This window comes from Balaenoptera borealis (genome assembly GCF_965194805.1).
Source record: "Balaenoptera borealis genome assembly, chromosome: 20".
In the NCBI taxonomy this organism is placed as follows: domain Eukaryota; kingdom Metazoa; phylum Chordata; class Mammalia; order Artiodactyla; family Balaenopteridae; genus Balaenoptera; species Balaenoptera borealis.
This window is the reverse complement of record NC_138879.1, coordinates 24043767-24056935: the sequence shown is the minus strand read 5'-3', so window position 1 is coordinate 24056935 and position 13169 is coordinate 24043767.

The following is a 13169-nucleotide window of genomic DNA, read 5'->3' as shown; positions in this document are numbered from 1 at the left end:
ACCCGTGTCCCCTGCATTGGCAGGCAGATTTTTAACCACCAGGGAAGTCCCTCATTGTGGTATTAATTTAAATTTCTCTAACTATGTTGAATATCTTTTCATGCATTTATTAAATATTTGGATATTTTCTTTCATGAAAAGCATGTGAAGTCTTTATCCATTTTAAAAAATTGGATTGTCTGTCCCTTTTTCTTATTTTGTAGGATAATTTTAATATAGTCTGGATATAAGACCTCTGTCAGGTACATATATTGAAGATATCTTTCACTCCATGGCTTGCCTTTTCACTCAGTGGTGTCTCTTACTAAATAGAAGTCTTTAATTTTACTCAAATACAATTATTAATATTTTCCTTATGGCTAGTTGTGTGAGTGTGTTGTTTAAGAATTCTTTGCCTAATTTCAAGGTCGTGAACTTATTTTCTTTCGTTACTCTCCACTGTTTTCTTCTGGAAGCTTTCTTTTTCTTTTGCTGTTTACATTTAGTTTTTTAGATGAAGTTTTAAGTTTTAACAAAGATGTTTATGTACATGGTTTAAGGTGCAAAGAATTTACAGGGCACGTAAAGAAAAGCAGCAGTCCTGTACCTCTTCATACTTAATTTCCTGCTCCCCAGAGCCAGTGATTTTCAACTCAGTCGGCTGATATTTTTGAGAGAGATTCTCCATATCTCTAAATAACAAGCTTTGTTGCCGATTCTTGATTTTTCAGTTTTGGGCATTCTCTTTTGACTTCCCTGTGTGGAAGATAAGGATTTAATTCTTTTCAACTCCTCACATCTACCACTTTCAGTCACACTTCCAGTCCCACTAATTTCCCAGTAAGGTTACATGTTAATTTTGGCTCAGTGTTTACCCTATTATGATTATCTAATTGTTATTTGTGTCTGAGCTGTGTAATGTACTATGGTCTCTTCTTCTTTTCGTTCTCCTGGAGTTAATCTTGTTTTGTTGTTGCTGAGGTTCATTTAATTTTCTATGTAATGACCACTGTTTCAACCCCAGTTGTCCAAATTCCCTGTCGAGACATTCAGGCACATCAGGTCTTCTGTCAGTTTCCTCTTCGTGAAGCAATCTCTTCTGCAGACTTTTAATCCACCCTAAACCTGACTAATTGCTCTCTAGCCCCAGTGAACAGCTCTCATGCTGGAATCTCCTTTCACCATCCTCCTTAGGATTCCCTTTGTCTCTTTCCTGCATCTGATTTCTTCATTTCCTAAAGCCCATGTCTTCCTTCTTGTTTTATTCTCTTGTTTCTTGGAGCATATCCTCCAATAAGTTCTTGAGAAGGTGTGCAAAAGAGATATAATTTCTGAAACTTTGAACATTGAAAATATCTTTAATTTACCCTCGTACCTGATTGATAATTTTGCTGGGTATAGAATTCTAGGTGACAAATGATTTTCCTTTAGTATTTTGAAGGCATATTTCTATTGTCCTTTATATTTGGATTAATGATCCATCTAGGACTAATTTTTCTATATAGTGTGAGGTAGGAGTCAAAGTTCATTTTTGTTCCCACAGGGATATTAAATTTATCTGATACCACTTATTGAAAAGATCATTCTTTCCACTCATCATACCACTGGACCATATAGGTGTGGGTCTGTTTCTAGAGTCTTCATTGTGTTCCATTGGTCCATTTGTCTACAAGTTTGCAAATACTAACTGTTTTATTTATTGTAACTTTGTAATAAGTCTAATTAATAGGTAGTTTAGGGACTTCCCTGGTGGTGCAGTGGTTAAGAATCCGCCTGCCAATGCAGGTGACACGGGTTCGAGCCCTGGTCTGGGAAGATCCCACAAGCTGCGGAGCAACTTAGCCCGTGCGCCACAACTACTGAGCCTGGACTCTAGAGCCCGTGAGCCACAACTACTGAGCCCGTGTGCTGCAACTACTGAAGCCCGTGTGCCTAGAGCCCGTGCTCTGTGACAAGAGAAGACACCGCAATGACAAGCCCGGGCACTGCAACTAAAGAAAGCTTGTGTGCGGCAACGAAGACCCAACACAGCCAAAAATAAATAAATTTATTTTTTTAAAAAAGTAGTTTAAGTCCTCGTACTTTGTACTTCTTTAAGATTATCTTTGTTATTCTTGGCCTTCTGCATTTTCATGTAAATTTTAGAGTCAGCTTGTTAATTTCCACCAAAACCAAAAAATTCAGGAATTTTTAAAAAAAATAGTAGAGTTAAAGATTTAATTCACATACCATACAAATCACCCATTTAAATAAGTGTATAATTCAATGGACTTCAGTATATTCACAGAGTTGTGTAACCATCACCACAATCAAATTTAGAACATTTTCATCACCCTCCAAGTAAAATCCCATGCCCATTAGCAGTCACTCCTCTCCCCAACCCCCACTCCCAACCCCAGGAAATCATTAATTCTATTTTCTGTCTTTATAGACTTGCCTATTCTGATACTTCACATAATGGGTGGTCTTTTGTGACTTGCTTCTTTCATTTAGTATAATGTTTGCAAAGTTCATCCATGTTGTAGCATGTATCAGTACTTCATTCTGTTTTATGGATGAATGATATTTCTTTATATAGATGAACCCATTTTATTTATCCATTTATGAGTTGATGGTTATCAGGTTATTTCAATATTTGGGCTATCATGAATAATGCCACTGTGAACATTCATGTGCAAGTTTTTGTGTGGACATTGTTTCATTTCCCTTGGGTATATACCTAATATTAGAATTGCTGGGTCACATGGTAACATTATATTTATCCTTTGGAGGAACTGCCAAACTATTTTCCAAAGAGATTGCACCATTTTACATTCCCACCAGCAGTGTATGAGGTTTTATTGATGTCGAATTGAATCTATAGATCAATTGCAGAAAAAACCAATCACTTTACAATATTGTTACAACTGATCTATCAATACAGTGTATTTCTATTTTCCTGTCTTCTTTTCCTCTCAGTAGTGCTCTGTAGTTTTATGTGTAGAGTCATGACTATACTTTGTCAGATTTATTTCTATTTTTTTATTTTTAAAAAATGTATTGTTGATGAATTTTTTCATTTTTAATTGCTTACTGTCAGCTTATAGAAATACAATTGATTTTTGTATATTGACCTTGTTTCCAGTAACCTTGCTAAATTTATTTATTCTTATAGCATATCTGTAGATTATTTTCAGTTTCCAACGTACATAATCATGCTATCGGTGAATAGCCACAGGTTTGGTTTTTTTTAATAAATTTATTTATTTATTTAGTTTAATTTTTGGCTGCATTGGGTCTTTGTTACTGGGCACAGGCTTTCTCCAGTTGCAGCGAGTGGGGGCTACTCTTCGTTTTGGTGCGCGGGCTTCTCATTACAGTGGCTTCTCTTGTTGCAGAGCACAGGCCATAGGCACGTGGGCTCCGTAGTTGTGGCTCACAGGCTCTAGAATGCAGGCTCAGTAGTTGTGGCACACGGGCTTAGTTGCTCCACGGCATGTGGGATCTTCCCGGACCAGGGCTCAAACCCGTGTCCCCTGCATTGGCAGGCGGATTCTTAACCACTGCACCACCAGGGAAGTCCCCTAGCCACAGGGTTTGTTTGTTTTGTTTTCCCTTATTCAGCCTTACATCTTTTATTTTTTCTTGCCTTATTGTACTGGCTAGGACTTCCCATACAATATTAAATAGAAGTGGTGATGGTAGATATCCTCAATTTGTTCCAATTTCAAGGAGATATTTTTCAGTACTTGACCATTAAGTGTGAAATTTGCTGTAGAGTTTTCTGTTTGATATTATTAGATTAAGAAAATTCCCCTTTATTCCTAGTTTGGTAAAAAATTTTATCATGAATAAATGTTGAATTTTTATCAAATGCTTTTTTCACATTTATTGAAATATGACTTTACTCTTTTATACTTTTAATGTGATGAATTACATAATTTCAAATGTGAAGCCAACCTTGCATTCCTGGAATAAATTCAAATTTGCCGTAATGTATTATTACTATTTGATTGCTATTATATTGTTTAGCATTTTTATATTTTTTTATAGAAATTGTTCTGTAACTATGCTTTCTTGTCATGTCCTAGTTTGGTCTTAATATCAAGTTTATGCTGCCCTCATCCAAAAAGTTAGGAAGTGTTTTTAGTTTTTTTTTTTTCACTTATTCTCTGGAAGAGTTTATGTAAAACTTGGATTATATCTTTCTTTAATGTTTTAGCAAATGCAAAATATCTTGTATCCACCATTAAAGTATCCTACAGAATAATTCAACTGCCAAAAAAAAATGTCATGTTCCACTTCCCTTTTTCCCCTTGGGAACCACTGATCTTTTTGCTGATTCAATAGTTTTGCCTTTTCCAGGATGTTATATAGTTGGAATCAGTATGTAGCTTTTTCAGACTGATGTTTTTCACTTAATAATATGTAGTTAAGGTCCCTGCATGTTCTTTCATGGCTTGATAGCTCATTTCTTTTTAGCAGTGAATAACAGATAAACTGGGGTACATTATTCAGATGTACCACAGTTTTTCTATTTACCTACTGAAGGACACCTTTGTTCCTTCCAAGTTTGGGCAATTATGAATAAAGGTGCTATAAATATTCATGTTCAAGCTTTTGTGTAGACGTAAGTTTTCAATCATTTGGGTAAAGACCAAGGAGCACAATTGCTGGACCATATGGTAAGACTATGTTTAGATTTGGAAGAAACCACCAAATTGTCTTTTATATTAGCTATACCATTTTCCATTCCTACTAACAATGAATGTTCTTGTTTTCCACATCCTCATTGGTGTTGTCAGTGTTTTGGATTTTGGCCATTCTAATAGGTGTGTAGTGGTAGCTCATCATTGTTCTAATTTGCAATTCCTTAATGACATATGATGTTGAGCATCTTTTCATATGCTTCTTTCCCATCTGTATATCTTCTTTGGTGAGATGTCTGTTCAGATCTTTGGTCCATCTTAAAGTTAGATTGTTCATTTTCTTATTGTTGAGTTTTAAGCTTTATATGTTTTGAGTAACAGTCCTTTATCAAATATGTCTTTTGTAAATATTTTCTCCCAGTCTGTGGCTTGCCTTCTCACTCTTTTGACAGTATCTTTTGCAGAGCAGAAAATTTTAATTTTATTGAAGTCCAGATTATCAAGTCTTTCTTTCATGGATCATGCCTTTGGTATATCTAAAAGTCATCACCATACCCAAGGTAAGTTGTTATGTTATCTTCTAGGAGTTTTAGAGTTTTGCACCTTATATTTAAGTCTATGATTAACTTTTAGTTAATTTTTGTGAAAGGTGTTAGGTCTGTGTGTAGAAACACTATTTCATGGGGATGTCCAATTGTTCCAGCACCATTTGCTGAAAAGATTATCTTTGCTCCATTATGTTGCCTTTATTCTTTTGTTAAAGATCAGTTGACCACATATATGTGAATCTATTTCTGGGCTTTCTAGTCTGTTTTGTTGATCTATTTGTCTATGCTTTCACTGATATGACACTGTCTTCATTACTATAGCTTTATAGTCAGTCTTCAAGTTGGGTAGTGTTAATCCTCTATGTTCTTCTCCTTCAATATTGTGTTGCCATTTCTGTATCTTCTGCTTTTCCATCTAAACTTTACAATTAGTTCGTTGATGTCCCCCAAATAACTTGCTGAGATTTTGATTGGAATTGCTTTGAATCTATAGGTCAAGTTGGGAAGAACTGATCTCATCAATATTGAGTCTTTCTATCCGTGAACGTGGAATAGCACTCCATTTATTTAGTTCTTCTTTGATTTCTTTCATCAGAGTTTTGTCTTTTTCCTCATATATATTTTGTACATATTTTGTTAGACTTATGCATAAGTATTTAGTTTTTATGGGAGCTAATATAAATGATACTGTGTTTTTAAAATTTCAAATTCCACTTGTTCATTGCTGGTATATAGGAAAGCAATTAACTTTTGTTTAGTAATAGTGTATCCTGCAACCTTGCTATAATCCCTTATTAGTTTCAGGAGGTTTTTTTGGTTGATTCTTTCAGATTTCCTACATGGACAATCATGTCATCTGTGAACAAAATTTCATTTCTTTCTTCCCAATCAGTATATATTTTACTTCTTTTACTTGTCTTATTGCATTGGCTCGGATTTCCAATGCCAAGCTGAAAAAGAGTGGTGAGAGGGGACATCCTTGCCTTGTTCCTGATCTTACCAGGAAAGCTTCAAGTTTCTTACCATTAAGTATGATGTTAGCTGTAGGTTTTTTGTTGATGTGCTTTTTCAAGAGGAGGAAGTTCCCCTCTATTCCTAATTTGCTGAGAATATTTATCATGGATTGGTGTTGTATTTCGTCAAATGCTTTTTCCAAATATATTGATATGATCATGTGATTTTTGTTCTTTAGCCTTTTGATGTGATGGATTACATTAATTTGATTTCAAATATTGAACCAGCTTTGCATGCCTGGAATAAATCCCACTTGGTCATGGTGTATAATTCTTTTTATACATTGTTAGATTAGATTTGCTAATATTTCGCTGAGGATTTTTGCATCTATGTTTATGAGAGATATTGATCTGTAGTTTTCTTGTAATGTTTTTTTCTGGTTTTGCTATTAGGGTAATGTTGGTCTCATAGAATGAGATAGAAAGTATTCCTGCTTCTATCTTTGAGAAGAGATTATAAAAAATGGATATAATTTCTGCCTTAAATTCTTGGTAGAATTCACCAGTGAACCCATCTGGCCCTGGTGCTTTCTGTTTGGGAAGGTTATTAATTATTGACTCAATTTCTTTAATAGATATAGGCTTAGTCAAATAGTCTATTTTTCCCTGTGTGAATTTTGGCAGATTGTGTCTTTCAAGGAATTGGTCCACTTCATCAAAGTTATCAAATTTGTTGGCATAGCGTTGTCCATCATATTTCTTTATTATCATTTTAATGTACATGGAGTCTGTAGTGATGTCCTCTTTCATTTCTGATATTAGTAATCTGTGTATCTCTCTTTTTTCTTAGTTAACCTGGCTAGAAGCCGATTGATTTTATTGATCTTTTCAAAGAACCAGCCTTTTGGTTTTGTTGAATTTCTCTATTGACTTCTATTTTTGATTTTATTGACTTCTGCTTTAATTTTTATTATTTCTTTTCATCTGTTTACTTTGAAATTAATTTGCTCTTCTTTTTCTAGTTTCTTAAGGCCAAAGCTTAGTTACTGATTTTAGATCTTTCTTCTTTTCTAATATATGTAATTCAATGTATAAATTTACCTCTAAGCACTGCTTTCTCCTCATCCTACAAATTTTGATAAGTTGTGTTTTCATTGTCACTTAGTTTAAAATATTTTTAAATTTCTTGTGATTTCTTCTTTGACCCATGTGTTATTTAGAAGTGTGTTGTTTAGTTTGGGATTTTCCAGCTATCTTTCTGTTACGGATTTCTAATTTAATTCCATTGTGATCTAAAGAGCACACATGATATTAGTTCTTTTCTTTTAAATTTGTTAAGATGTGTCTTATCACCCAAAATGAGGTCTGTATTGATGTATGTTCGATGTGACCTTGAGAAGAATGTGCATTCTGCTGCTATAAGGTGAAGTAGTCAATAGATATCACTTATATCCAGTTGATTGATGGTGCTGTTGCGCTCAACTATGTCCTTACTGAGTTTCTTCCTGCCGGATCTGTCCATTTCTGATAGAGGGATGTTGAAGTCTCCAACTATAATAGTAGTTCATCTATTTCTTCTTACAGTTCTATCAGTCTTCGTCACAGGAATTTTGATGCTCTGTTGTTAGGTGCATACACATTAAGAATTGTTATGTCTTCTTGGAGAATTGACTGTGTTATCATTATGTAATGCCCCTCTTTATCCCTGATAACTTTCATTGTTCTGAAGTCTGCTTTCTGAAAATAATATAGCTACTCCTACTTTCTTTTGATTAGCATTAACATGATATATCTTTCTCCATCTATTTACTTTTAATCTCTATGTGTCTTTATATTTAAAGTGGGTTTCTGGTAGACAACATATAGTTGGATCTTGTTTTTTGATCCACTCTGATAATCTCTGTCTTTTAATAGGTGTATTTAGATTATTGATGTTTAAAATGATTATTGATACAGTTGGATTAATATCTACCATACTTTCTGTTTTATATTCACTGCCCTTGTTCTTTGTTCCTATTTTTGTCTTCCACAATTTTTCTGCCTTTTGTACTTTTTTTATTTTTATTTTTTAATTTTTTAAAATGTATTTATTTATTTATTATTTTATTTTTGGCTGCACTGGGTCTTGGTTGCTGCATGTGGGCTTTCTCTAGTTGCGGCGAGCGGGGGCTACTCTTCGTTGTGATGCGTGGGTTTCTCATTGCAGTGGTTTATCTTGTTGCAGAGCACGGGCTTCAGTAGTTGAAGCACATGGGCTCAGTAGTTGTGACTCACGGGCTCTAGAGCACAGGCTCACTAGTTGTGGAGCATGGGCTTAGTTGTTCCACAGCATGTGGGATCTTCCCAGGTGAGGGATTGAACCTGTGTCCCCTGCATTGGCAGGTGGATTCTTAACCACTGCGCCACCAGGGAAGTACTTTTTTTAATTTAAAAAGATTTAAAAAAATTTTTGTACTTAAAAAAAAATTTTATTGGAGTATAGTTGACTTCCAATGTTGTGTTAATTGCAGGTGTACAGCATAGTGATTCAGTTATACATATACATATATTCATTCTTTTTCAGTTTCTTTTCCCATGTAGGTTATTACAAAATATTGAGTAGAGTTCCCTGTGCCATACAGTAGGTCCTTGTTGGTTATCTATTTTATATATAGCCTTTTGTACTTTTAACTGAACATTTTACATGGTTCCATTTTTCTTTCCTTTCTTAGGATATTAATAATACTTTTTTAAAAAGTGGTTGCCTTAGTTTTTGCAACATACATTTATAGCTAATCCAAGTCCACTTTCTCTTTTTTTTTATTATGTGCTAGACATTATTCTAAGTACTTTTATTTATGTATTTATTTGGCTGCATTGGGTCCCAGTTGTGGCACACGGGATCTTTCATTGTGGCATGCGGGCTTCTTCGTTGCAGCACATGAGGTTCTCTCTAGTTGCAGTGCATAGGTTCTCTAGTTGTGGTGTGCGGGCCCAGTAGTTGCGGCTCACTGGCTCTCTAGTTGTGGTGCACGGGCTCCAGAGCATGCAGGCTCAGTAGTTGTGGTGCACAGGCTCTCTAGTTGTGGCACGTGGGCTCCAGAGCACACAGGCTCAGTAGTTGTCACACACAGACTCTCTAGTTGTGACACATGGGCTCTAGAGCATACAGGCTTGGTTGCCCCATGGCATGTGGAATCTTAGTTCTCTGACCAGGGATTGAACCTGCATCCTCTGCATTGGAAGGCAGACTCTTAACCACTGGACCACCAGGGAAGTCCCAAGTCCACTTTCAAATAACAGTATACAGCTTCACAAGTAGTGTGAGTACCTTATAATAACAAAATAATCCTAATTCTTCCCTTATGTCCCTTGTATTATTGCTGTCATTCATTTCACTTACACATAAACATTTATATAAGGTATATATATACACATAGGCATATATAATCAAATATATTGTTACTATTACTATTTTTAACAAACTGTTATATGTTAGATTAATTAAGAATAAGAAAAATAAGGGACCTTCCTGGTGGTCCAGTGGTTAAGACTCTGTGCTCCCAAGGCAGGGGGCATGGGTTCAATCCCTGGTTGGAGAACTAAGATCCTGCATGCTGCATGGTGCAACCAAAAAAAAGAAAGAAAGAAAAATAAAAGTTTTTATTTTACCATCACTTATTCTTTCTCCAATGCTCTGACCTATATTATTTTCATTCTCTCTGAAGAATTTTTAACATTTCTTGCAAGGCAGATCTACTGGCAATAAATTCCCTCATTTTTCATTTTTCTGAAGAAAGTATTTCTTCTGTGCTTTTGAATGATAATTTCTCAGGGTACAGAATTCTAGACTGGTGAGTTTTTTTCTCAACACTTTAAATATTTCACCCCACTCTCTTCTTGCATGTATGGTTTCTGAGAAGTCAGATTTAATTCTTATCTTTTCTTCTCTATAGGTAAAGTGCTCTTTTCCTCTGATTTCTTTCAAGATTTTCTCTTTATCTTTGATTTTCCATAGCTTGAATATGGTATGCCTAGGTATATTTTTTTTCTGGCACTTATTCTGCTTGTTTTTCTCTGAGCTTCATGTATCTGCAGTTTGGTGTCTCACATTAACTTAGGGAAATTCTCAGTTATTATTGCTTCAAATATTTCTTCTGTTCCTTTCTCTTTTCTTACCCTTCTAGTATTCCCATTACGAGTATGTTACACCCTTTGTAGTTGTCCTATAGTTCTTGGATATTCTATTCTGGGGTTTTTTTCCAGGTTTTTTTTTCTCTTTGCTTTTTCATTTTGGAAGTTTCTATTGACATCTTCAAGCTTAGAGATTCTTTCCTCAGCCATGTCCAGCCTGCTAATGAGCCTATCAAAGGCGTTCTTCATTCCTGTTACAGTGTTTTTTGTTCCTAATATTTCTCTTTTATTCTTTCTCAGAATTCCTCTGCTTACATTGTCCATCAGTTATTGCATGCTATCTACTTTATCCATTAGAACGCTTAGCATAAGTATAGTCAGAGTTCTGTGAAAAAAACAGGACCAATAGGATAGATAGATAGATAAATAGACAGATAGATAGGTAGAGATATAGATACAGATATATGAGGAAACATTATAGGAATTGGCTCACATGGTTATGGAAGCTGAGAAGTCCTACAATCTACTGTCTGTAATCTGGAGAACCAGGAGAGCCAGTGGTATAATTCAGTCTGAGTCCAAAGTCCTGAGAATCAGGGGAACCAATGGTGTAACTCCCAGTCTGAGGCTGAAAGCCTGACAATTGGGGGGCCACAGGTGAAAGTCCTGGAGTCCAAAGGCCTGAGAACCAGGAGCTACAGTGTCCAAGGACAGGAGAAGATGGACATCCCAACTCAACAAGAGAGAGACAGAATTTGTCCTTCCTTCCTCCTTGTTCTATTCATGCCCTTAACAGATTGGATGATGCCTGCCTACTCTGGTGAGAGCAAATCTTCTTTATTCAGTCTACTGAATCGAATGCTAATCTCTTCCAGAAATACCCTCAGACACACCCCAGAATAATGTTTTACCAACTATGTAGTCATCCCTTAGCCCAATCTGACACATAAAATTAACCATCACAGCATATTAATCATAGTTGTTTAAATTCCTAATCTGATAATTCCAGTAGCTCTGCCATATCTGAGTCTGATGCTTGGTCTGTCTCTTCAAACTGTGTTTTCTGCCTTTTAGTATGCCTTGGAATTTTTTCTTGATAACCAGATGTGATGTGCTGGGTAAAAGGAACTGCAGTAAATAGGCCTTTAGTATGGTGGTGAAGTGTTGGGGGAGGGGAAATATCTATAGTCCTATGAGTAGGTCTCTTGAAATTCATCAACTACAATTTAGGTTTTCCTACCTTGGCACTGGTTCCTGCAGAAGTTTCTGCTAGGTAAGTTGTGATTTTCTGTACCTGCCTGTCTGCTCTCCAATTTGGGAGGGAGTAGTCTGCTCTGTGATGGATCCAAGGGGAGTGTTGATTTTTTGGTTTGTTTAGCTTTTTCATTGTTATTAGTATGGAGTTATGACTTCCAAGCTCCTTAGATTTTGGACCAGAATCATCTTCAGTTTTTAAGGATACTGTCAGAGCTTCCCTGGTGGCACCGTGGTTAGGAATCCTCCTGTCAGTGCAGGGAACACGGGTTCGAGTCCTGGGGAAGATCCTACATGCTGCGGAGCAACTAAGCCCGTGCGCCACAACTACTGAGCTTGTGCTCTAGAGCCCGTAAGCCACAACTACTGAGCCCGAATGCCACAAGTACTGAAGCCCGCACGCCTAGAGCCGATGCTCTGCAACAAGAGAAGCCACCCAATGAGAAACCTGCACACCGCAACATAGAGTAGCCCCCGCTCGCCGCAACTAAAGAAAAGACCCCGTGCAGCAACAAACACCCAATGCAGCCAAAAATAAAAATAAATAAAATAAATATATTTATAAAAGATATTTTCACTTTTTTGCCAGTTTGCCAGTTATTTTACAGTACTTCACATATGTCATTTCATTCTCTTCTAGTTTACATCATTTCTGTGGAAATATAGAATGTCAGTCTTAAAGATAGCATATAGTTGGGTCTTCCGTTTTGTTTTTTTTTTAAACCAGTCTGATAATCTCTGTCTTGGAGTATTTAGATTATTTACATTTGATGTAATTATTAGTATGGGTGGGTCTAAATCTACCATTGTTCTATTTGTTTTCTATTAGTCCCATGTATTCTTCATTTCCTTTTTCCTCTTTTCCTGCTTTCTTTTTAATTAACTGTCTGTTTAAAAATATTCCTTTTATCTCCCCTAAAGTCTTAATACTTATACTACTTTCACATATTTTTAGTGGTTGCTTTAAGGCAGGGATCAGCATATGGTCCATGGTCTGTTTTTTACAGCCCTTGAAGTAACAATTTTTTAAATAACAAATGTTATTTTTTAGAATACTTTTAGAATTACAGAATATTGTACAGAGTACAATTTTCCATATATCCTGTGCCCAACTTTCCCTATTACTAGCATCTTGTATTAATAATATGGTTCATTTGTTAATATTAATGAATAATTAATAATACGTTATTCTTAACTAAAGTTCATGCTTTATTAAGATTTCCTTAGTTTTTAAAAATTGTGGTAAAATACACATAACACAAAATTTACCATCTTAACCATTTTGTTTTTAATTTTTTTAAAAATTTTTATTTATTTTTGGTTGCGTTGGGTCTTTGTTGCGGGGCGTGGGCTCCTCATTGCAGAGGCTTCTCTTGTTGCAGAGCATGGGCTCTAGGGTGCACAGGCTTCAGCAGTTGTGGCACACGGGTTCTAGAGCACAGGCTCAGTAGCTGTGGTGCACGGGCTTAGTTGCTCTGCAGCATGTGGAATCTTCCCAGACCAGGGATTGAACCCGTGTCCCCTGCATTGGCAGGCGGATTCTTAACCACTGTGCCACTAGGGAAGTCCCCACCTTAACCATTATAAACTGTTCAGTTCAGTAGTGTTAAGTATATTCACATCATTATGCAACCAATCTCCAGAACTCTTTTCATCTTGCAAAACTGAAACTCTCTACCCATTAAACAACAACT